The sequence below is a fragment of the Symphalangus syndactylus genome, chromosome 16 (assembly GCF_028878055.3).
Source record: "Symphalangus syndactylus isolate Jambi chromosome 16, NHGRI_mSymSyn1-v2.1_pri, whole genome shotgun sequence".
Taxonomy (NCBI): Eukaryota; Metazoa; Chordata; class Mammalia; order Primates; family Hylobatidae; genus Symphalangus; species Symphalangus syndactylus.
The window spans coordinates 17436961-17460212 of NC_072438.2; the positions used below are offsets into that span (position 1 = coordinate 17436961).

The 23252-nt window shown below is 36.9% G+C and overlaps 1 protein-coding gene and 1 pseudogene across 6 annotated transcripts in view; one reads left to right on the forward strand and one right to left on the reverse strand.

Annotated features, from left to right (window-relative positions):
- Positions 1-23252, forward strand: part of STX18 (syntaxin 18) — a 120729-nt gene that overhangs the window by 15964 nt on the left and 81513 nt on the right. The gene's annotated exons all lie outside the window — the stretch shown is intronic.
- Positions 18275-19045, reverse strand: LOC129464887 (small ribosomal subunit protein eS7-like; annotated as a pseudogene).

The window sequence follows — 23252 nt, forward strand, 5'->3', positions numbered from 1 at the left end:
CGCAAAGATTCTCAGATATTTGGTCTTTATAAAGCTAGCCTACCCACCTTTCCAGTATTAAACCCCACACTTCCCACATTATCCCACCAGTTTTCACCACGCTGCTCTGTTAGCAGTCCCCTCAGCTTCTTGCCTCCTTCCTTGGCTCCTGCTATTTCTCTTGTCTGGACTGCTTGCTCTCCTTCACTTTCTCAAATTCCATTGATCTCGAAAGGCACATTCTAGCCTATACTAGTCTCCTCTTGAATTGAAAGCATTTGCTGCCTGTATTCCTTACTATGGAAATATGTATGGCTTGTGACATCCTTTGCCTTATTATTTTGTGTTTTTATTTAATAATAACATTGTCACTTAACCTTTTAGCTGCTATTGTGTTATCTCTCAAATGATATTGTTTATTTTGGGGCTTATATTGGGCACAGGGGATGGAAAAGGAGAGAGCAGGACTCTGTTTTCATGCTTCTTTGTATTTAGCACAGTGGCTCTTGTACCCAGTCATACAGCCTTTAGACAGAACAGACACCATATCTTCTTGGTCTTTGTATTCCTAGTGCCTTGCAGAGCATCTGGCCCATAGTAGGGATTCATACATGGCATTTGAATAAATGAACAGAGGGCACACCTCAAATATTTGTTTAGTAGTTTTACCCCCAAACTAAATGAATCAACATAGGTAATTTTCCCTCTTTTAAAAGCCGTAAAAATCCAGTTTTCCATTTAGTTTTTTTCATCATTAACAGTTCTCCCTCAAGCACTTCTCCTTTGCCTGCCTTGAGCTTCATACTGAAATTTAAATCAATTTCCTCTCATTCTTTTCCCTGTGAAATTGGAGAACAGCTGTTTAGTCACCTCCTTATAAATAACCCTTCAACAAGTTAAATTGCCTCTAGGATTTGCTTTCTCCAGATTAAATTATCCCAAAGTCTTTTCTTTTTTCTCATAAAGGCCTTTTCAAAAAGAAACATTGGTTATTTTTTAAATTTCTTTTTCTAGCTCTTTATAAAACTTTATTCTTTTCATAAATGTACCACAGGATACCCCTATATGGGCCTGACTGATGCTGTCTGGAATGGAAAGCTTTCTTTCCACATCTGGAATCTCTCCTGTTTGTGTTGTAGAGTACCTTGTTAGCTCTTTCTTTTCTTCTTTTCTTTTCTTTTGCTTTCTTCGTATCCTATCAAATTTAATTTGCGTCCACTCTCACCTTCTCCCTGTTTGTCTCCTTTTTCTGTACATTTCTTCAAATGTGTAGCTTGATTTTCTTCCCATAAACACTTAACTTGCTTTATCAGAAGTCTTACTAAGGTTATAAGTTACAGAGAACCCAATGCAAATTAGCTTAAATGATCAAAGGAATTTATTGATTTATATCACCGAAAAGTTTAGTGGTATGACTTAACCTCTGGTGTGGCCGGACTCGGTGAACCAAACTGTCACCACAGGCCTGGTTTTTCTTACTCCCTCTGTTCTGCCTTGCACACACAGTGTTGGCGCCTTTAAGGCGCCTTTAACCCTTGCTTTGTGGCAGCCATTGAGCTGCAGCACTTGCAGGCCTCACTTTCTCATAATGCCCCCTCTGGAGGAAGAGAGAGGCTCTTTCCTTGACTGGGATTCACTTGCTGTTACTGGCTCAAATTGAGTGATATTCTTATCCTCAATCCACTCCTGTCGCCAATAAAAGGATATACTGCTTAGCTTGGTCCATTTAGAACCCAGCTCTGCATCTGACACAGTATGTTACTTCCACCCAATACATTTGGCTGAGAATCAGGGACGAATTTTTTCCAAAGGAAATTTGGGGAGCTGTTCCCAGAAGGAGGGGAGCAATGCATAGTGGTGGCCAACAAGAGATGTACATTGCATTCAAAATTGTGCCCATTCACTCTGCTTTAGACATTATAAATATCACTTTGAACTGAAGGTATTTCTGAGAATGAATTATTCATTCACTTACTCATAGTCACTGTTAAGCACCAACTATATGCCAGGCATACAACTAGGTTAGGTATTGGGTGTACAAACATGAGTGAGACAATGTCTGACTTTGAGAAACACATAATCTAGGGAAAAAATGGACTTAGAGGCACATAACTAAAGCATGTTCTAATAAGTGCTGCTATCAAAGTGTCTATGGACACAGGTGGAAGTGAAGAACTCAGTGGGAGGGGTTAAAGGGAGAGGGCCTAACAGGAGAGGTGAGTTTTGAGTTAAGCCTTGAAGGGTAAAAAGGGATTCCCCTAGAATGGGAAAGGAATGGCATTATCTTAAAGGCCATGGTGAACTAGAAAAAGTTTTCAGTAGGGGACTAATGTGATTAGGTATGTATTTGAGAAAGATCATTCTGCTGGCAGTTGGTGGATTCGGCAGAGGTGAGAAGGACTGGCAGCAAGGAGAAGAACCAGTTGAACTGTTGCAGTAATCAAGTCTAGTCAAGATACAGCAAGGACCTGAATTCAGCTGGTTACTATATAGAGCTAGGGAGTAGACTCAAGATATATTTGAGAAGAGCTAGGACTCGTTCCATGTAGGAGATGTAAATCAATGGTTATAGATGACTTTGAGGTTTTCATTGTGATAGGTAGGTAGTTAAGATGAGTTCAATTTTGTAGTTATTTGAGGTGCCTGCTGAACACCCAAGGGACACGTTTCCCAGGCAATTGTAAATATAGAAATGTACTGGAGGAAAGATTTCTAAGCCAGGAATTTAGACTGGAGAAGACATCAGAATGTAAATGGAGATTGAAGCCTTGAGGAAAGAGTGGGATCACCCAAGGGGAATTTCAAGTCAGAAGAAAAGAGGGCCTCAGAGTAGTCCCTGGGAAAAGACTACATTTGAGAAGCCAGCAGAGAATAAGAAGCCTGAGGAGGCAGCTATGGAGAACGTAGGCCTGTGGATCCCTCCAAGTAATAGGCTTGTTTTTACTTGGATTAGAGGTAATGTCACCTGGAATGATTTGTGCCATGATGGTTAAGAGCATGGACTCTGGGCTCTACCACCTCCTGCAACTGATCTTGGGTAAAATATTTAACCTCATTTCCTCATCTATGTAATGGGAATAAAGTAGTACCTAATTTTGGAGGATTAATGTGCATAAAGCACCTTGAAAGTGCTTAGCACATAAGAAGTGCTGTAGAATGTTTGATAAACACATACGCCAGTAAACACATGTGTTTGTACATTTCTGTCTCTCTGCACTCACATAGCTGCTGGCCAGTTAATCTGAAATCCAAAATTAGTTTATTTGTACTTAAATAATTTGATTTTCTGGAAACTGCTAGTTCCAATGCAACAATGCAAGTATCTTGACTTCTTGAAGGTTTTCCAGATTATTTACTGGATTATTTTTTTCTACTGATGATTAATTTTACCTCTGACTTTGATATACTTTTCTTTGTTTCTTCCACACTTCACATATTTTTTATTGTTCCTAATACTTTATAGCATACAGCTTTTATTTATTTTTAAAATTTACTTTCTCAGAATTATTCCTAAAGTTCTGGAGTGCTCTGTGAGTTGCTCCTACACATTTCGGTCAGTTTCTAGTGTTACTTTTAATCAGGCTAGTTTTCTCATGCATCTAAAGGAATTGGCAATATTCTCAACTCCTCCCCATTATGGTTGGGGATATGAACTTACTGTCTTCTTCTTTCGTTTTCCCAAGTAAATGTCTTGAACCACTGATTAGATCTGTGTGCCCACAATAACATAAGCAGGCACGAAGCTTAAATCTGATTTAAAGGAGAGGGCTGTATAGTCTATTACTCCATTACGTTTTTTAAAGTGTCTAGATTAAAATAGAACAGTATTCAGGGTGTGAGTATGTTGTTAAGTCTCTTAACACTCATTGAACCAGACATCGTGTGTGTTCATTTTTAAATGATGGGGTGGATCACTTTTATATTTATTATGAACACAAACACTGATGCTAGCAACTGACATGTGAAAGGAAAGCAGGCAGTAGTGATGAAAACCATTTAATGATTAGTGAGGAAACAAATATTGTTTAATGAAAATAAAAACCATGTCTAAAGGGCCTAATGCTGACTTTTGGAAATATAACCATGTTGCGGTCTTTTGTGTACCCTCTGTCCTGTACAGTAGATATTGTTTAAAATTGCTTGGGAACTGGAGCTTGCAATTGTGAGCCTGGAATGTCCTGCAGATAATTAAGTTGTGGTCAGGCTTTGGAAAAATAAAAAGTTCTCGAACTATGATTTTATAAACATGCTACAATAACATTTCTTTATATTTAACAGTTTCTTATAGAAAGTTGATACTCTCATGAGGCATTGATTAAAGGTAAAACATCAAGAAAGAAAAAATATTAAATTAAAACTTCACTTAGGATGTTGACAGTTGGCTTGTAATATTAAACAGATGTGTATGTTCCTGGGGATATTCTTCTTTCTGAACTGAATTGCTAAGTTGTATTTTTTTTAATGACAACTACAAATTTTTGATCAGTTAATAATTTTAAATACCCTTTCTACAATCTTCTGTATTCTAACTTCATCTGTAGTTTGAGCCCTCTCAATGATATAATGATTGGTGAAACCTTTGCTGCCTCTTCTTAAGTCTTTCATTTTCTTTCTTCTTTATCCTCCCCCCCACCAAAAGCTTAACTGGGCTCTTCTGATTTCATGATGCATACTTGGAGATTGATTCCTTGAAATAATTTTAGGATCATTGGGTGGAATTCTACCCTTGCAGATTTATGTCTGTAGTTTACTTCCATATAAGCTTCACTTTGGCATTTGAGTGCACAAGCTGACCTACATTGTGGTATTGTGTTTGTGTGGTCAATTGTAAAGGCTTCATAATACGTCTGTATAGCCAGCCATGCAGATCGGCCTGTACCCCATGCTGTGGGGCCAAAGAAATGTCAGTGAGGGGACCTAAAGGAAACCAGGCCTTGGAGTCAAAAGAGATTCAGTAACTTTTTCTTTTTGCCTATGAGGATTTTGCCAGACTTTTGCATTTTATTGGATAAATAACAGAGTCTAGTGAGAGCTGTAGAGTGGGTTGGAGGAGTGGGTTAGGTGGGTGAGTAGTCTTTGGTAAACGAAGCCAGGTGGGATTTTGTAGGATGTGGTGAAAATGTTTTGCATCTTCAAAGATTGTTCAAGTCTTTTTGGAAGGCTAGATAAATTGTACAATGTTGCTTTGGGGATGATGAATTTTTTTTAGATACTAAAGATCATTTTGATTGTTAAGTCTTCAACATGTGGACATCTTATGTTTTCTGAAAGATATATTTCACTAGGCAGGAGTCTTTGATTAACCTGAAGGAAGTTTTGTTGCTTTGAGTACATTTATTTATCTTGGAACTATATATTGTTTGCACAGTCTTCTTTTTGGAATCAGTGTTTTTTTTCTCTGCAGATTCCATTTGGGAAGCTTTGGTTTGGGGCCTTAAGTATATGGAAGGCATTTTCAGTAAACACAAACAAAGGCCAGCTAGACTGTCTGAACAAATACAACGATGTATTTTATAATACAAAACTTTAACTTCGAGAATAATGAATTCATTTTTAATAGCACATTACTTAAAAGTGGCTATTTGTTCTTTACATCTAATAGTATAGCTTTTTAGGTATCTTATTCCTTAAAGTCTGATATAGAAGCAAAAATATTTAAAGTGCATTTTTATGTGAAAGGATTTGATGAGTTCACATTTCATGTCTTCAACTTTTGTTCTCTAGCTCACTGTTTCAGAATTGCACTTACTATATTTTGTGTGTGTGGAAGGAAGGAGACCAACTTTCTGTGTACAATGTCTTAACAGATTTAATCGAATCACTGCCATATTCTCCTGGAATTTGAGATACTCCTTAACAGCGCCCTATTGGGAAAGAGCTGGGATCTTTGAGCTATATGCAAAAATACTATTTAATTTCAGCATAATTTGTTATGAGCAACCATTTTAACGTAAGAATCTGAAAAGCAATAAAATGTATCTGTTAAGGTTTGTACTAGTTAGCTTGTTTCTGGGCTTCATGTTTATTTCACTTCAATTCTCTTCCAATGTTTTACTGTGAAGGAATGTTGCAAATATTTTAAATCATTCGTTGTAACTGGAATTTGTAATTATGAACAGGTTTAAGTAGAAAATGCTGTTTTGTTTTACTGTTATTACTGCATCATAAGATAAATGATATTCTTTTATAGATATTTTGGCTTGGCTCACCAATCCTAATTTCAGTACCATGCCTGACTTAGCAATAAGCTGCTGCGATCAGCTACAGGGAATTGTATTAGGCAGGCTTTATTTTTCTGTATCAGTGTGGTATTGCAGTTTCATCCATCTCTAAGTTAGAAAAGCATGGTTTTAGTATTTCAGTTTTCTTGTTCAATAATTCTACCATGGGGAAAGGGAAAGTAGAAAGTTTTCCAGAGTAGATGATGATTCAACAACTACACCATTTGAACTAGTCGTCCTTTTAAAATCTCATTTGAGCATTCCCTTTTTTGCCTATATAGTGTTCAATTCTTCTCAGCTATTTTACGGCTAATGATTTGGTTCTATTAGGGAGAAGGTAATACATGCTTATTTTTGCAGCATGTTAATTCTATTAACTGTTCAGTAACTGACTCGGGAATGGAAGGCACCTATTGATCCCTAGTGGTCTGAAATGGGAAATGCATCTCCTGAAAATTTCATTAGGACTTTCCATAAAGCTTAACATTTGACTAGAAACAAAAATGTTAGTAGCTTTAGATAGATTGATTAGGTTATTTAAAGTGTTCCTTGAGCTACAGATGAAGTTAATAATTTTCTTAATCTCTTATTAAAAATAGATGAACTACATATAAAAACTTCAGTCCTAGATTAGCACCTGTATTTCAAGTCACTTAGGGAATGGAGGAAAATTCCGTAAATGCTTGTATGTTAAGTATATTGAGTAAACTGTCAAGATTTTTCTCTTTGTCATCTTTTTGTCAGCTTTATCATGCTTAATTTTCAAGAAAATAATGTGTTTGTTACTGTGGTCACACCGTGATTTTGCATTGGCTTATGTATGATATTTTATTGTCTCTGTCCTAGAAAATTATAGCAGTTTTTATGAAGAGTGGTTTGTGGGTTCACACAACCCACTTGGAGTGCCATTTACTATAATTCTCTTCTAAAAGGACCATAAAACATCATGTAAATTGTTTAAAAAGGGAAAGACCTTTTTTGAGAAAGGCTAAGAAGAAATCTTTCTAGGCTTTCTTTTGTTTCTTATAGTCAGTTTTATGATTTTAAGCTCCCAATTTATTTAGAGCGCTAATGTCATAAAATAAAGTGCACGTGTATATAAGTAAACCGTTGTGAGCTAGAGCTGGGCTAGAACTGGGTGTTGTTGATGCAGATAATATCAAATTCATTATTTTATAATCTTTTAAGATATGTTTTCTGTGACTTTGGAAATGAAATTAAAGAAATTAAGGAGGAAAGGAAAAGAGAGAGGATATCTTTTTTTTTAAACCCTTATGTTTTCTTAAGTAGTGATATGTTTATAATCTACATTAAGGCACAATTTTTGGTAACCAGTCCTGTGAAACTCACATTTAAATTCACAAATAGATTTACTTAGAGAAACTTTCCTCCCTTGGGAGTTTTCCCATTTAGATTGGCTTGTTGCACTCAGTTTATATACACCCTTTCGAAGAAAGAATTAAACAGCACAATAACAAGGCCAAAGTTCTGTCATAGTTTTCGATACAAATGCCTTATTCTGATATTATCTTGGCTTTGTGCATAAGTTCTCAGGAGAGTAAGGATGAAAATTGTTAATAATTTTCTACAGCATTTACATGGTTCTCTGTGCTTTTAGTCACTTAATACAGGTATATCTTACGTTTAACAAACCGTTATAAGAAAATCCATATATATCTGAAATATAAATTGGGGCAGTTGTTCATTTTGCATAAAGATATAACACATTTATAATAGATTTAAGTTTTAAAGCCACTTCCTTAGCACATGCGAGATCATTATATTTGCAACATTTTATAAGAACACTTATAGGCCGGGTGTGGTGGCTCACACCTGTAATCCCAGCACTTTGGGAGGCCAAGGCAGGCGGATCACAAGGTCAGGAGTTCGAGACCAGCCTGGCCAACATGGTGAAACCTCGTCTCTACTAAAAATACAAAAATTAGCCAGGCATGGTGGCAGTCGCCTGTAATCGCAGCTCCTCAGGAGGCTGAGGCAGGAGAATCGCTTGAACCCAAGAGGTAGAGGTTGCAGTGAGCCGAGACCATGCCTGCACTCCAGCCTGGGCAACAGATCGAGACTCCGTCTCAAAAAAAACAAAGAAAAAAAACACTTGTAAAGGGAATGATGATTGCTATATTCATGTAGGTAGTGAGATGAACATTTGTCTCTGTAAAATATTATCTTCTTTTGAAATTAGTGGTTTTTAAAAACACAAGATTATCTGTGTGGTTTAGAAACTCCTTGGTTTTATGACAAGAAGAGGTTATAAGTAAATCACATTTATGCATTTTGTAAAGAGTGTTAGTAAAATTGCTAGATTTTCTTGAACGTGGTTGTAAATCTTTTTGTTTTGTTTTAATTATAAAGCTTTCTACATACATATGTGACTTTATGAAGAATGTCAACTTAGGTTTTAATTATGTGACTATAAATTCTGCTTTTCCTTATGTGTGAAAACACAACACCAACAAGAAACCAACTTCCTAAAATATACAAACTTTTTGGGATTATTCTTTATTCTACACTGTCTTCCTATTTTTATTTTTCTGGTGTTGGGGTGTTTCTATTTAGTATCACAGTAGCTAACTGAAGTAAATTTTGGGAATAGAAAATGAAGCTGTAATTGGAAAGGAGATTTTGAAAAAACAGAAGCACCTAATGTCATGATGTGGGTGGGAATAAGGGGAAGAATGTACTGACGAGCCCCAGTACCGCTAGTTCAGAACAGCCCTGGGAATTCTATAGCTATTTTCCAAAGGATTGTTTGATACAGTCGGGAGCTCCTGTGACCAAATCTAAAGCCTGAGAACCAACTTTCTTTGATAAAGTATACTAAGCAAAGAAGACTCTGTGGCATTGTAACCGATGCTACTGAGTGTGCCACAAATGTTCATACAAATTTTGTGTATAGCGCTATTGCATGAATTGTTTTAATATGGGATGTTTGGAAATAAGATAGGTACTACACTGAAGGGACCAAATACTGAATTCTCCAAGTTAGATACTATTTTTCACTATGAATTTATAATATATTGCTATATAACAACATCATTGTTACTGCAAGTGATACAAAGTGTTATGTTTAGAGTTTTTCTCTTTTTTTTAGATTGGAAAATAGTTTTAATGTTAGCACAGACAAAATATTTCCTATTTATAGTTATTAAATAAAAATGCATGACTAACAATACATTAGTCAAGAATGTATTGTTTTATAAATTATTCAGTTGCAAGTATCTAGCTAAGATTACTTTGCTTACAACTTAAATGCAGAATGTTGATGTTTCCTTGTTTCTGTTTTTCACTTGAGTCAGTTAGAAAATATTTTTTATGGACTTTGTATATATACTAAAGATTTTTTTCTTATGTGAAAATCATCAATATGGCCAATTCCTGTCGGAAAAGAGGCATAATTTTTCAATTTTTTCCTCCAAAACTGCAACTTCAGAAAATATGTACGAGATGTAGCAATTAACCTACATGCACATTTATAATACTAGAAAATGGGCAGCTAGTTATATTCAAAGACTGGATCTGATAGGCCCAAATTGCTTAAAACATCATAGTTATTGAAGATATACCCCAGGGAATTTGAGAAACCATTTAACAGATGAAAGTACATTTTGAAAAGTCTGACCTTACAGGCAATCATAAAATGAATCAAAACAGTGCTTTTTTCCCCCTGAAATGTACAGAGCCCATCTGTGTCTAATCCAGTAATTATAGACTGTGTTCAATTACCTTTTCAAACTTGGAGCAGACTGGAGACTAGGCAGTGAACAAACATAGGGTTTTGTCTAGACCTCAATTGACCACAGTCTAAAACTTGAATTTATATCTAATTTTATTTTTTGTTTGGTTTGATAGTTCTTAAAGGATTCATTTTTGCTACTTGGTGTTTTACCTTCTTAGATTTAAGATACTGCCTTTTCTCGTCACAAAAGCTTTTATATCAGCTGTAGTTTATGCTGTAATCAGATGCTGTTTTCGGAATACTTGTCTGCAAATCAATAATTTGCACTGGAGAAAAGACTGCATGGGGTGGGGGAGGGGATTTTACCACTGAGTAGTATTTTTTTAAGTAGCCTTTAAAATGTTGCTGCTGACTATAATTCTTTTTTGTGTGCTAGGAAAAAATAATTTATTTTCCTCTTAAATTTAGAAAACTATAGGTAATTTCCAGTTTCGTTGTACACTTAATGTCTCCAAAAATATGTGTAGACTGCTAAAGCACATCTGTCTCTCTTTTGTCAAATGTCTTATAGTTTTTTCTAGGTACACATTTTTATTGCATTTACTAATCAGACTGGTATCCAGTATAAGATACAGTGTATAGTACTCAAAGTCCATTTCAAATCATGTCTCTTAATAAAGTCAATTTATGATCTGATGAATCTTTAAGTGAGAATTAATTAAATTACCATGAACCACCACAGCCAGTTCAAAGTATTTAAATTTTATCCAGGAACCTTGGCTATTCAAGTTTTTCTTAAAACACAAAGCAAACAAAAGATGACCACAATTTTTAGAACTGCTTAGTCAAAGCTCTTTTTTTCCATTATTTAGTATTCACAGTTATTCACATTTTAATTAGCACTGGAAACAAATGTTTTGAGGTATTTATTAGAAATAATCATTGCATATTAGACCATGAATTTTTCTAGAAATTTTACAACCATTCCTAGTATATATATTATTATTTTTTAAAGTTTTATTCACTTAGGTCTCACTATCCTTTGGAACTTTTAAGGACTTTGTCATTGAGGAGAGAAGCAGTTTTATTTGGTTGCATGAATGTACTTTCTGAGAATTAAATGGAGAAAGTGAAACTTAAAGAGGATTACAAGTACCTTATATTGAATGTTTTCATGAGACATTTACTTGTGAAACTTGGATAATATGATTTCCTTCCCTCCTTCCTGTCCCCATAGTTTATGGAACTATTGTTATAATTAGCCTCCATTGTATGCTTCTTAGGATCTTCATAGAGAAGGCAAAAGATTAGTTTTCCTAACTAGGACCTTGAGAGACCCTTTGAATCCTCTCTCATATACCCCCTTATCTGATCCAAAGAAAGTATTCTCTAGTCTTTCTCTCTCTTTTTTTTTTTTTTTCCACAGACCAGAGCCCCCTCCTAGTTCCTGCTTTCATTACCTAATGTATGGGTACCTCCTTTGGTGGTTTGGATTTTATATTCGCTGATTAACCTGTTTATGCCACTTCCAGTGGATTGTAAGCTCCTTCGGATCAAAGACTACATGGATGTTATATGTTATCCTATCCCATCGTATTACTGCTTAAAACACAGTCCTGGCTTGTGACAGGCGCTTCCTCCTTGTTGGCCAAATGAGGACAGAGTGGATCATCCATTCGGAATCTCAGTATTGAAAGGTAGGAGTGAAGAATTTTTAAAAGTTAGTAGAAATCACATCTAAATAACATATAACTCTCTTTTTTGCCACAACCAAATAACTGAAAAATAGAACTTTTTAAAATTTCTCACTTTAAATGTTTTTAATGAGACCAGTGATAGAATGAATTTTATTCATGAAGTCTCTGTTTTCCATTGAAGCTGCACTATCTGTTGCTGTGCTTAACAAGTTGATAGCTTTACTTATGGCAATTTTTATGGAACTGCTTTCTCCATCTGCAGTGAGAAGACTGAGAAACATTTTTCTGATTCATATATCTACGTATATCTTTTTCTTCATGATTCATGGAGAAGCCTTGCAGAAGTAGTCAGTAAACAGTATTGAATACTTACTACTTTCAAGGCGCCGCTTGATACAGTGAAGCCATAATATACAAGTCCTGGCCTTGTGGATTTTGAAGTGTGTGGTTGATGTCATGTCTCCTTTAGGCTGGATTCTCTCCTGCAATGGAAGGTGCCCTCTCAACAGTTCTTTCTCCGGTATTGACTGTTAACGTAATTGCATGTCCTTACCCCCACTAAGGTCTTCAGTGTCTTTATCACACCCCTGCCCTCAGGTTAAAAGGGGAAGAAATCACATCATTTATAAAAGCAGTGATGGATCATCAGTCTTTATAAGAAAAAACTAGAAGTTTATGATTGTCTAATGACAGTCAACTGGCAATTCATTACTTCAGTAGCAAGGAGATATCCCAGACCTCTGGCTTTGCTGTCAAGATTGAGTGCTGGGGTAGTTTTTACTCAGCATTAAAGATTTCATTGTCCATGCTGTTTTGTCGGGTATCTGTTGAAGATGTAGCAGTGTGATTTTTACTAACTTGATTTTAGAGATTTTCAGTGTGTCACATTTAAATAATCTACTTTTGAAAATAGTAGTGTCTATTTGAGTATGTTGCTCACTGGGGAATGTGGCCTCTAAAAGCAACTATAAGATCCAAGAACGGAGCAGTGAGGGCCATGACCATTAGATGACTTCCACGAAGCAGTCTGTGACTCTGTTGGTTGAAATCCCCCACACTTTCCTTTCCTTCTTCAAACCTTTTTCTCTATCCTTTGATTATGATTGGCTCCTGGCTGGATAAAGTGGTGCTGCTTCTGCGATAAAGCTGTAATCAGGCACTTGAGTCTACTTCTACTGGAAGATCCCAGATGAAAGGGAAACCCCATGAGCTCTGGCTTGCCTAAGGCAAAGCTGAGATTTGAGATCCAGATCAGACGAGAGCCCCCCCTCTATCAGAATCTCCACTCTCAAAGTACAGGTACTTCTTTACTTAACATAGAACCGAATTTCTGAGGTTTCCTAAAGAGACAACCAGGGAAGGATTTCCTGTGTCTGTCTCCTCTCATTCTTTGGGAAGTCTTAAAATTTTTCAACTTAGACTGCTTCCTTCTTTAAATTCTACATTGAATGCCCTTATGTCTGTTTGATATGTATATTATTATTATATTCCTGGATTTTATTCTTGAACCCAGTTGGAGTTTCAAGGCAAACATTTGGGTTTCTGTCAGCCCACAAAGTGAGCAATGGTTGGTCAATTATGGTCTTCTGTTGACTGAGGCAGAGTCACATGTTAAAAGTATATTTTATTAATAGCCCACAAAGTATACCAACTGCCAGCTTTTTGCCATGTCTAACTTTGAGCAATATTTAGTAAAAATATTCCCAGTTTTCATCTGTGGATTACTTAAATGTGTCATCCAGGAAGTCACTGTAAGATACGTTGGTGAAAAAACCTTCAAGCTTAGATATTGTGTATACTGCTTACCTACTTACCAACTCATGCTTCCCAGAGTACCTAACTCACAAACGTGCCTCAAATGCAGAAAAGCAAATCTAGTTCAGTATTATACAGGACTGGTAATGTCCTGGCTGTTTGCTGTATGGTGTGCTTGTTAATCAGCAGTAGATGATTGTGGCACATACCTATTCTTGGTCCTGAAACCACCCTTCTGTCAACAATAGTACCTTTCTTCTTCCTGGGAACTGATCCCCCCTCTGGCTTCAACCAAGTGGTTTCAGTACAAGCTGCTGTGTTTCCAAATATCTTCTACCCTCTAGGTCATGGACCAGGGGTAGCAACCAGACTCAAATCAGGCCAATCAGAATCCTTTCTTAAGATTTTATTTTTAATTGGAATTAAGAAAAAGAATTGTTCTTAGTCCAGAGGCCTGGATTTCAGCAAACAAAGCTCAGGAGCTGTTGGTGGCCAGTTTTCATTGCTGAGCTGCAATGAGAAAATTAAGGCTAAAATGCAGACAAAACAAGTAGGAGTTGAGTGAGTTCTAGAGGAGTTTTAAATATCTGGTTTAGTTGTTTCAGAGGCTAGCTGTATCCTTGCCCTTCCCATCTTTTGATCATTTAAACCAGTGGCTCTTGCAATTTTGCTTCTAGGGGATATTTGCCAATATCTGGAGACATTTTTGGTTATTACAGCTAGGGGGCTACTACTGGCATCCAGCAGAAAGAGGCCAGGGATGCTGCTAAACATTCTACAATGTACAGCTCTCCCACAAGCACCCCCACCTCCGCCCCCAGACAAAGTATTATCCAGCCCAAAATGTCAATAGGGCTTAGGTTGATAAAACCTGAACTTTAACCCATCCTTCATATATTACCTTAGTATTTTTCAAATCTCCTCTCCTTCTGTTTTGGAAAGCTAGCTAGAATTAGTTTATGCTTAAGAGGACCTTAACCTAGGGGCATACACACACACACAAACACACACTAATCATGAGTGTTGTTTGGTGATTGTACGTATTTTCAGTCCCATATTTAAGATTTTTCAGTTTATAGCTGCCCTAGTATACAAATACCCCATCACCCAGGTTTAGAAGGACTATCGATTCCCCTAACATATAGATTCAAATAGCTACTTCTAGGCTGCCTTGGGTACCTAAACAATACATATTCCAAACTATTGAAGCAAAGGCTATTCAGAAATTGCTACTTGGATTGCATCAAAATTATGCTGTCTTCCCTAAGATTTATTTTACGATTAATATTCAACTCATGTATTAGAGATGAAATCACTATTTTTAGGAATGATTATGATAAAAATCAAGTGTTCAGTTTAATAGAACAAAACATAGCTGTCATATGAAGTCCTTGATAAAGCATTGCTGGCACAAGGAACTGTGAGGGTCCACATTAGCATAGGCTGGACAAGCTACATTCCTCTTTGAAACTGTCAGAATGCATTGTACCTTTGATTCATCTTCCAACCTACATTCAAGCCATGGTATGGATTTCTTTTTTTAAATGTTTTAAATTTTACTTTAAGTTCTAGGATACATGTGTTTGTTACATAGGTATACATGTGCCATGGTGGTTTGCTGTGCCTGTCAACCCACCATATAGGTTTTAAGCCCTGCATACATTAGGCATTTGTCCTAATGCTCTCCCTCCCCCTTGTCTTCCACCCCACAACAGGCTCCAGTGTGTGTTGTTCCCCTCCATGTCCATGTGTTCTCCCTTGTTCAACTCCCACTTATGAGTGAGAACATGTGGTGTTTGGTTTTCTGTTCCTGTGTTAGTTTGCTGAGAATGATGGCTTCCAGCTTTATCCATGTCCCTGCAAAGGATGTGATCTCATTCTTTTTTATGGCTGCATAGTATTCCATGGTGTATATGTGCCATATTTGCTTTATCCAGTCTATCACTGATGGGCCTTTGGGTTTGTTCCATGTCTTTGCCATTGTAAATAGTGCTGCAAAAAACATATATGTACATGTGTCTTTATAGTAGAATGATTTATAATCCTTTGGGTATACACCCAATAATGGATGGCTGGGTCGAATGGTATTTCTGGTTCTAGATCCTTGAGGAATCTCCACACTGTATTCCGCAATGTTTGAACTAATTTACACTCCCACCAACAGTGTAAAAATGTTCCTATTTCTCCACAGCCTCTCCAGCATCTGCTGTTTCCTGACTTTTTAATAATCGCATGTCATGGATTTCTTGATGGACTAGATTGATGAAAAGAATGTTAGTGAATAACTTGACAAGGAGGATCTGAGACATGTAGCAGCTACCTGCAGTTAATCACCTAGATTAAGACCCAGATTTAAGATTACTTATATTTTACACACAATCTTTTTTTCTTAACTTTGACTAATTTTTTTTAAAAACTATGACTGGGGATGATCTGTGTTTCTCCTCCTCTGCCTTCCTCCATTGCTTTGGTTAAACTAAAATTAAACTAGCAGAGTATTTTGTGAAGCTGAGTTTCTCTTTGTGTCTTTCTCCTTGGCACACAGTTGACACATAGTAGGCACCCATTATAAAATGCTCATAAAATGATGCATGGTGATTTCCTGCAGCCCCCTAGCTGTAAATATTCTCTGTAGTCCAGAAGCTCCCAGATTTATATTTCCAGGTCAGACCTCTTTGAAACCCTACACTTAGAAACATCTATAGATGTCTACCTACCTGACATTATTTCTGTTACCTGAGTATCTAATAGACACTCAGTCTCCTTGCTGTTCATCACACATGCTTGATACACACCTGTCTTAGGGCCTTTGTACTTATTGTTTCCTCTACTTAGAATGATTTTCCCCAAGTATTTACGTGGAGATATCTGCCTGTATAACTTTTACTTCTCCTTCAAACATTTTCTTATATGTCATCTTTTCAATAAGTTCATCCTGACCAACCTGTTGAAAATTAGAATTCACTTTTTTCCCTACACTCTTCCTAGATTTCCCTTACCTTGCATTACTTTTGCTTTTTGTCCCGTAACACTTTCACCACTTACCATACTTTGTTAACACACTTATTATTGATTTTAACACATTGATTATACTTATTGTTTATTATTTGTCTAAAATATGGCTGGATTGTAACCAAAACCCATGATCATTTAAATTAGGGTCTTTTGATTCCAAGTTAAATTTTTGTTACAAGACAGCCTACAGAATGGGTGAAAATTTTCGTAATCTATCCACCTGACAAGGGTCTAATATCCAGAGTCCACAAGGAACTTAAACAAATTTACAAGAAAAAAAAAAAAACCCTTTAAAAAGTGGGCAAAGGAATGAACAGACACTTCTCAAAAGAAGATATACATGCAGCCAACAAACATATGAAAAAAAGCTCAGCATCACTGATCATTAGAGAAATGCAAATCAAAACCACAATGAGATACCATCTCATGCCAGTTAGAATGGCGATTACTAAAAAGCCAAAAACAACAGATGTTGGTGAGGTTGCAGAGAAAAGGGAATGCTTTTACACTGTTGGTGGGAGTGTAAATTAGTTCAACCATTGTGGAAGACAGTGGCAATTCCTCAAATAACTAGAGGCAGAAATACCATTTGACCTAGCAGTCCCATTAGTGGGTATCTACCCAAAGAAATATAAGTCATTCTGTTATAAAGATACATGCATGCATACATTCACTGCAGCACTATTCACAATGGCAAAGACATGGAATCAACCTAAATGCTCATCAATAATAGACTAGGTAGAGAAAATGCGGTACATATACACCATGGAATACTATGCAGCCATAAAAGGGAACACGATCATGTCCTTTGCAGGGACATGGATGGAGTTGGAAGCCAATATTCTCAGCAAACTGACACAAGAACAGAAAACCTTATAACACTGCCTGTTCTCACTTATAAGTGGGAGCTGAATTATGAGAACACATGGACACATGGTGGGGGAGCAACACTCACTGGGGGCTGTCGAAGTGGGGACTAGGGGGAGGGAGAGCATCAGGAAGAATAGTTAATGGATGCTGGGCTTAACACCTAGGTGATGGGATGATCTGTGCAGCAAACCACCATGGCACACGTTTACCTGTGTAACAAACCTGCACATCCTGCACATGTACCCCAGAACTTAAAATAAAAGTTGAAGAAAAAAAATTGTTTGTTGTTACACAGCAGCTCCTTCTTGTTAACTTCAAAATAATCCTGACATTTTAGAATCTGGCACTCCTGGTCTCCAAGTAACAAACTTCTTATGTAGATTTTATATATAATCTTTGTGCAACACACAAAAAAAGATTTTCACCAGATTTTTGGGATCCTCTCAAGTGAAATGTAGAATATGTGCCATAAATGGGAGGCAAGAAGGGACAGTTCAAAGAGGTAGGTTGTTGTATTCTAGAGAAGCAAAAACAGGGGATATGGTGAGGTCCAGATATGACATACTTAAGACACCACAAACAGACAAAAAACAAAAACAAAATAACAGTGATTTCAGATATGAGCCCTAAGTTGAAGTCCTAAAAGCAGGTGCTTTTCACATGGGCACTTCAGTGTCCTGTGCACTACGGGGAGTGTCAGCCATGATCCATTTTATTTAATAGTGATTAATAATTCTCCTGAGCAGTGATGGAAGGCCAGCTAGTATTGAAGTTAAAAACATCCTATAATTGGACTCAGAATACCTTTTACTTTTGTGTTAGGATAGCCAAGGTCATTTGTTCTGAGGTCGCCTCTGTGGCATGATGACCAATCAGTGGTAAGCATGCAGTAAATACAGAATGCTTCCTTTCTAGGCTAGAACATAAGGGACTAGGAGACTCGTATATTTTTCTAGCTAGCTGCCGCTTTTTAACTTTTTTTTTTTTTTTTTTTTTTTTTTTTTTTTTTTTACTGTGAATACATTTTATTTAGTAATTTTTGTTTACACTTGAAACTCTGGGAATTCAAAATCAACATCCTTGCCCGTGAGCTTCTTAGAGACACCAAAAAAAGTTTCAGCCTGTGTTCCATGTTGTTCTGCTGGGCTTTGTCCAAACAAACCTTTATGAGCCGGCTGCCATCCAGTTTCACGTGAATTCTCTTGCCCACGATTTCACTTGGGAAGATCAAGTCCTCAAGGCTTGCGTCGTGCACGGCTGTCAGAGTACACTCCTGGGACGCTTTTGCTTATTTTTTGTGCGGCTTTTTCGAATTGGCTTAGGCAGAATTCTCCTCTGAGCAATAAAGACAATATGCTTTCCACTGAACTTTTTCTCCAGTTCGCATACTAGCCGGACTTGGATTTTCTGGAAAGATTTCAGTGGAGGAACGGGAACAAAGATTATGATAGCTTTCTGACCACCACCAACTTCAATTTCCTTGGCTGCCATAATATTCAGCTCCGTGAGCTGAGCCTTGAGGTCTGAGTTCATTTCCAGCTCCTGAAGAGCCTGGGAGATGCCGGACCTCTTTATAGTACACTGTAAAGTATGGGTTGTTTCCCCTCATAATTGCATGGCTGACTGAGAGCTGCTGCCGAGCATCAAGAGGGAGTGTCATACTGCATATCGCTAGCAACACAGTGGACTGTGTTGCTAGCATTCTTTGGAACTCATCTGGCTTCTTGCCATTGGGCTTCACGATCTTGGAGCTCCAACTGAACATGGCCTTCTCCTTGCTGGGCACCGGCTTAGGAAGAGCTGCTTTTTAAAAATTTAAGTGTTATTTATAGATTAACATACAGTAAGCTTGACCTTTTTGCTAATACAGTTCTCTGAATTTCAGCATTTTATGTACAATAGTCCCATGCCCCACCTTATCCACAGTTTAATTTTCCACAGTTTCAGTTACTCATGGTCAACTGTGGTTCGAATTTTATCCTCTCACTTCATCACAAAATGAAAGGTGAGTACAGTACAATAAGATACTTGGAGAGAAAGAGACCACATTCACATAACTTGTAAGAATTCTTCTATTTTATTATTATTGCGTTTATTCTCTAACTCTACCTAATTTGTAAATTAAACTTTATCATAGGTATGTATGTATAGAAAAAACATAGTATCTATAGAGTTCAATGCTATCCTTGGTTTCAGGCGTCCACTGGGGGTCTTGTACTCTCTCCCTGTGTATGTGTGTTTTGTATAACCATTTCACAATTAGGATGCAGAACAGTTCCATCTCCCTTCAGAAACTCCCATGCTGTCCTTTTGTAGTCACGCCCACTCCCTTGAACCCACAAACTGTTCTCCATTGCTATAATTTTGTCTTTTCAATAACATCATATAAATGAGATCATATATACCCTTTGAAACTGACTTCTTTTAGTCGGCATAATGCCTTTAAGGTTGATTCTAGATGTGTGTGTATCAATAGTTCCTTCTTTATTACTAAGTAGTATTCGTTACATGAAGTTACTACAATTATCTATCACCTGTTGAAGGATATTTGTGTTGTATCTAGTTTTTGGCAATTATGAATAGAACTGCTACAAATGTTTGTATACAGATTTTTGCATGAGCATACATTTTCATTTCTCTAGGGCAAATACCTAGGGGTAAGATTCCTAGGTTATCTGGTGACTGTATGTTTAATGGCATAAGAAACTGCCTGTACACAAATGTTCATAGCAGCATCATTCATAATAATCAAATAGTGAAAACAATCTGAGTATTCATCAACTGATGAATGAATAAATAAAATGTATATCCATACAATGGAATATTATTTGGCAATAAAAAATGAAGTACTGATACCTGCTACAATATGGATAAACCTTGAAAATATGCTAAGTTAAAAAAAAACAGGCACAAAGGGCCACTTACTGCATAATTCCATTTACACATGGTCTCCGACTTACAAAGGTTCAGGATATGATTTTTCAACTTTCACAGTGCTGCAAAAGTGATAAGCATTCAGTAGAAACCATACTTCGATTTTTTGTTTTTGTTTTTTAGACAGAGTCTCTGTCACCCAGGCTGGAGTGCAGTGCATGATGTCAGCTCACTGCAACCTCCACCTCCCAAGTTCAAGCGATTGTCATGCCTCAGCCTCCTCAGTAGCTGGGATTACAGATGTGCACCACCACGCCTGGCTGATTTTTTTTTTTTTTTTTTTTTTTTAGCAGAGATGGGGTTTCGCTATGTTGGCCAGGCTGGTGTCGAACACCTGGCCTCAAGTGATCCGCCTGCCTCGGCCTCCCAGAGTGCTGGGATTGCAGGCGTGAGCCACCGCGCCCATCCCATACTTCGAGTTTTGGATTTTGATCTTTTCCCAGGCTAGTGATGTGCGGTACGACACTCCCTCTTGATGCTCGACAGCAGCTCTCAGTCAGCCATGCAATTATGAGGGTAAACAACCCATACTTTCCAGTGTACTGTGTTGCCAGCATTCTTTGGATATGATTTTGTCCAACTGTAGGTAAATACTTCTATAAGTGTACTGAGCACACTTAAGGTAGGCAAGGCTAAGCTACGATGTTTGGTAGGTTAGGTGTATTAAATGCATTTTTGACTTCCCATATTTTCAATTTATGATGGATTTATTGGGACATAACCCCACCATAAGTGAAGGAACCGCAGTGTATGAAATGTCCAGAACAGGCAAATCCATAGAGTCGGAAAGTAAATCGGTTGCCCAGCGTTGGGGGTGTTGGGGGAAATGGGGAGTGACCACTAATGGGTATGGGATTTTGGGGGTGATGAAAATGTTCTAAAACGGATTGGGGAAATATGATTGCACAAGTTTCGAATATACTAAAAACCATGGAATTGCACAATTTAAATGGATGAATTGTTTGCTATGTGAATTAGGGCTCAATAAGGCTACTATTTTTTTTTAAACAGCTACTTATTTTCTAAAGTGGCTGTACAATTTTGTGCTCCCACCAACAATGTATGAGAATTCCAGTTATTCCACATTCTCACCAGCACTTGGTGTTGTATTTTTATTTCAGCTATTTTAATAGGTGTATAGTGATACATCATTGTTAATTAGCATTTCTCTAATAGGTAATGAGGCCAAATATCTTTCATGTGCCCCCTTGCCTTCTTTAGTGAAGTATCTGTTCAAGTCTTTTGCCCATTTTTAATTTAGTTTTTTTGTTTTCTTAGTTTTGACTTTGAGAGTACTTTATATATTCTGAACAACAAGTCCTTTGTCATGTGTATAATTTGCAAATATTTTCTCTTAGTCTCCCATTTAACTTCACTTTTCCTTCTCTGAAAGTAAATACTTCTAAGTTTCGAGTGCTATCAGAGCTTTATTATCTGTGTACTCCTGTATCCTGAGTGCCTAATAAAGTCTGGCACAAAACAGATATTCTGTTAATATTTGATGGATGAATGAATGAATGAATTCCCTGTTTTTACTGATAAGCAACAGATTTTTTTTTCTGAGAGATAATAAATACATAAGAAGTAAATCTGAATAGATCATTTTCCTGATTAAAACACTCCCTTCCAGGTATCTCTTTAGAAAAAGAAATAAGTAATCTCTACTTTAGATTAGAAAGCATGGCATGATCCAGCTTGATTCCTTGAACATTTTATGTTCTCCTCCACCTCACAGCCTTTGCATATGCTGTTCCTCTGTTTCAGACAGCTCTCATGGTATGTTTATGTTTTTGCTTCATAGAATTTTATTTGTAAATATGTGTTTAGTGTTTTTCTCCCTACCAGATGTGTAAGTCAGTGACCTTTACACATTTTTATTCATGTATCCGCTAAAATAATTTTGAAAAAAACTGAGTAACCTCTCGTATGTATCCATTAATCTGACATCTATAATTCTTTATCATAAGTTTAAATAATTGCAAAAGATATAGTTTTCAGTGTGCTATAAAACTTGACATTTTAAAGTGGAAGTTTTTATCACTTTTAAATATATCTCATGGAATCTGAATACCATATTTGATATCCACCATCATTTCTTGCAAAAACGTTCTTAAAAAAAACTTTACAGTCATCAATTTTACAACCTTTTTCTCCTTGAACTCACATTTCCATTTCACTTTCCCCACATAATATCCTATCCTGGTTTATGCTTGGAAATATTTTTTAAATTTTTATTTCAGTAATTTTTGGGGAACAGGTTGTTTTTGGTTACATGGATAAGTTCTTTAGTGGTGATTTCTGAGATTTTGGTGCTCCTGTCACCCAGAAATATTTTATTGATCATTTTATCATAGTTCTGTGAAACAGAAATAGATATGCAAATTGAAATTTAATTTTTAAAAAAATGATGACCGAAAGTCTGTAAGTGTTGTATGTTGAGTTGTTCTGTGTTGAGTTACCTTTGTAATTATTACTAGTGTACATGGATTAAGCAACAATAAAAATACACTATTTTAACAGAAGAGCCTCTCAAGGTGATGCATAGGTTGAGTTTTTTCTACTGATGTGTGCAAGTAGATGAATATTACTTTTTTAAAGAATCTGACAAGGTTTTATATCAATTTCATTCTTAACTTTCATTTCTTAGTGACGTGAAGAGCTGAGAACCCTCATTTACATAAACAAGGAGATAAGAAGGGAGCTTTTGTTAGGGCACTGCCACCCCACTCAGTTCTTGGAACTTCCTCTGAATTACATGCTGAAACTGTCATTAACTTTTTTTAGTGACGTGCCAGACGACAACTCAGTTAGATTCTCTATTAATAAATTTTGTTGGATGGAAAAAATTGGGAGCCCTTGACTTGTGAGAGGCTCTGTTGTCCAGTCATTAGAGTCATTCACGTTCTCAGCTTCCCCAGGATTTCTGAGCGTTGTTTTGTTTGAGGTTTTTATATCCGGGACAGCGCAGCATAGTGGGGGTGGGTTTGGTGAGAACTCTGTGTTTGTTTTCTGAAGTAGGAGAAGGAGATTGCATGGGACATGTGGGAAAGTAGAGCCGATGAAGTGTGTGTCATGGCAGATTCTCAT